Raw genomic sequence first — 3,833 nt, forward strand, 5'->3', positions numbered from 1 at the left:
CGTTCGAAGGCCGATTAGCAAGGCAAGGGCTTGTTGGAGTATTGAGTTGCGCGCTTTGAGGTAAGTAACATTTCTAAACTTAGAATTGAGGGTAAGTAACATTTCTAAACTTATTATTATTATTATTATTATTATTATTATTATTATTATTATTATTATTATTATTACTACTACTACTATTATTATTATTATTATTATTATTATGTGGATCGGATTGCACGCCGCAGCAGGCCTTATTGACATTTGATTAGCGCTTGGGCAGGATTCACCCCTCTGGAGTCTGACACACCAGCAGTGAGCACATGTAAAGTGATATATATACACATGCTTTGGTGAGGGGTTGTGATGCAGGTACCCGTACAGTGCTATTGATTGTGTGCGTGTGATGAGTGGGCATTCGAGGCAGACAGATTGAGTATGCTGAAAGTGAGAGTACTTGGAAATATCAATGTGAAAGCATTCATTTGACATGCATACTTGACATGTAGGCATAGAGATGTACCATTCCTCATGCTAGTTATATTTGACATGTTCTTATCAGTGTTGGGCTTTAATTGTTAAACTTGAAGAATTTTTAAATTTATGTAATATGGACGAGCCGATGGTAATTCCTTTGAGAAAGTTATTGTTACTGTCATCATCATACCTTTGTTGTCATTATATTAGATTTGACTGTCTTCTTCTGAGATCGTTACTGCTTTCAGCCCAAGGTAAGTTCTATTGCTTATTGAGTACATGAGGTCGGTTGTACTCATACTATACTTTACACTTTGTGTGTAGAGCCAGGTGCATATGGACGTGGTGATTGCTGATCTGTGTTGGTGCCAGTCTATGGAGACTTCCCGCATACCTTGACTATCTTTCCTTTATTTTCTTATTACTATTATGTTGTTCAGACAGTTGTACTATAGATTTGGTTTATGTATTGATACTCAGTAATGCTCATGTACTCGACACCAGATTTTGGGAACGGTTGTAGCAGTCTTCCTATTGTTTTTATTAGATAATTATGATATTCTGTTGTTAAGTATATTAAGCCATGTTTATCCAAATGCTTAGTTATTTTTGTGAACTATTGGATGGCCTAGCATGTAGTGTGGGGCGTCGTCGCAACTTCGGTGGGAGTTCACTCGTGACACTCAACCAAATGCTCAGCCGGGGAAACTTCAACCCCCAAAACCGGAAGTAGTTCAAGGACTCTTCACAGAAATTGAATTAGCTGAAAATGTTGAGTCTCGTTTCTGGATTCCTGTCGACGCTTCCATTCGGAGGAGTTCTACCCCTGACATTCCTCCACCATCAACTTCCACGCCTACCGCAACCGTAAAACCTTCTACACCATCAGCATCTCTCAATCGGCCCCAACTAGGGCCCACAATCATCTGAACATGGAAATTTAGGGAACAATTATTGTCCGTTAGCACTTGGATGGTATGGAGAATATGTAATCCATTTGATCTTTAATCCTTCCAAAATCTTTGTGACTTTGGAACCTATAAATTGTGGCCCATTATCACAAGAAATTTCTTTCGGTACTCCAAAACGACAGATGATATGATCCCATATGACATCAATCACTTCTCGCTTTCGGCCTTTTTGTAAGCACCTGCTTCAACACATTTAGTAAAATAGTCAGTTAAAATAAAAAAAAATCTACCTGATCAGGTCCTTGTGGTAAGGTATCAACTGTGTCAAAAAATTTGTCGATTGATGCACTAAATGTGCATGACGTTGATACTTATCACATTTTTGAACAAATATCTCGTGTCCTGTTCCATCCGGGGTCAATATAGCATACCCTTATCAACTTGAGAACCAACGGATCTGCACCGGAGTGATTTTCGCATACTCCTTCATGAATTTCTCTCATCACATAATCAGCCTCCAATGTTCCTAAACACCGACCAATGGTACTTGAAACGATCTTCTATATAATTGACCGTCAACAAGGCAATATCAAGAAACTTTAGTTCGAAGCGCCCGGGATGCTTTTGAATCTTTAGGCACTTCAACATGCCTTAAATATTCTATAAACTCATTTCTCCAATCCTAAATTAGGTTGATTGAGTTAAACTCACAATATCCGTCCACGTCCAATAGCGGATGCAACAGTTGAACAACTGCACCGGAACTAGTTCCTTTTATTTTTGTGGACGACTCAAATTGGCCAATGCGTCTGCCTCCATGTTTTCTTCTCTTGGAATGTGGATGATCCACCATTCCCTGAACCGGAAAAGTAATACTTGAACCTTATTCAAATACTATTGCATGTGCTCCTCCTTGGTGTCAACAATTCCATGTACCTGACTTACTACCAGATGGGAGTCGAACTTTATTTCAATTACCTCGGAGCCTAGTCCTCGAGCTAACTCAAGTCCTGCAACTAAATCCTCGTACTCGACTCCATTTTTAGTTAATGGTATAGTTCTAATGGTCTGTCTTAGGGTTTCTCCCAAATAAGTGATTAATGTTATCTAACAAGCGCAAAACACAACATAAAACTGATGCTTACTAGCAAAAGATAGTATAGTATAATTATCGTCCCCACGGGGATTGGATTTAAATAATGTTCAAAAAAATTCTAACGAACAACAGAGATTAACACAGTCGTGCCGCCCCATGCGCCGCCCAGGCAGCAGGACAGTGATATTTTTCCAAAGTAAATTGTTTTATTCACTTTTTGATATCCAGACTTGGTCATCGACCCCCGAACGCGACCCCAGTTTAATTTCTTGTGCTTTTGCTCAGACTTCAAAGCTCCACTTGTTCGATTTAGCGCCAAATTATCTTAATATCTCATAATCATTTCCTGTAAGTCATAAAACACATAATAAGTTCAAATTCCCATCATTTAAGCTCAAATGCACATAAAATGCAGTAATTAGAGTGTAAACTATGATTAAAACACGGGTTTCTAGCCTACCATCAATACCCCACACTTAAACCATTGCTCGTCCTCGAGAAATCAAACTACACTTTATATAGAGACGACCTTCTCATAAAAAACTTCCCTATTTCACCATGCCAAGAATTTTAAAGCAGACTAAGCACCATACTGTAACTCCTTAGCCTCAAGACTAAACTCACAAGAACCACGCATTTTTCAAAACCTACACACTTACTCTACAACAGAGGCCAAAGACATTATCTTTCCTTCGTAAGTCATGTTCCCTCACACAATCAATAGAGAGTAGTTTCACATACAATAAAATTCAAGAACAAATAGGAACTTAAGATAAAAAGAATTCACTCACTCTCAAAAATAAAATCCATGTGACACAGAAGACGTACCATAGGCTTGCCCGTAGCGTAATACTCTACGAATTGAGCTCATTCGGTCCAGGATCAAGTAGGACTTACTTTGATTGTAATGTAGGCTGCGGGATGGGTAGGATATAATTTGGATAATAGTGATTGCACCTCCCTAAGCACTTTAATACATATACATTAACATGTCAACCTCGCAGTTATGTTGGACCAAACCCCAACCTTCTCACATAATAGCATCAAGCTCCATATTTCTTTAAGCACAAACAAGTTTATAATACATGCATAGCTCTTTTTTCTTTTCTAAGTTTTGATTTTTTTCCAAGCAAAAACACTTTTTTTCTTTTCAATTCCCTGCAAGTGGCTCTCATAATTTTTCAAATAGTGCACCTTTCTTCCTTTTTAATAGCTTCACTCAAAAATCCAACCATACTTTCACTTAGATTTTAACCAGTTTATAACAATTTTAAGTGCTCAAGAGAGGTACAAGGTTTAAAAAGATAGTTAATTCAAAAGAAAGGGGTCAGACTTGTAGTGTGGTTGCCAAAGAAAATAAGATTACAGGC

This window comes from Nicotiana attenuata, unplaced genomic scaffold, assembly GCF_001879085.1.
Source record: "Nicotiana attenuata strain UT unplaced genomic scaffold, NIATTr2, whole genome shotgun sequence".
Lineage (NCBI taxonomy): Eukaryota > Viridiplantae > Streptophyta > Magnoliopsida > Solanales > Solanaceae > Nicotiana > Nicotiana attenuata.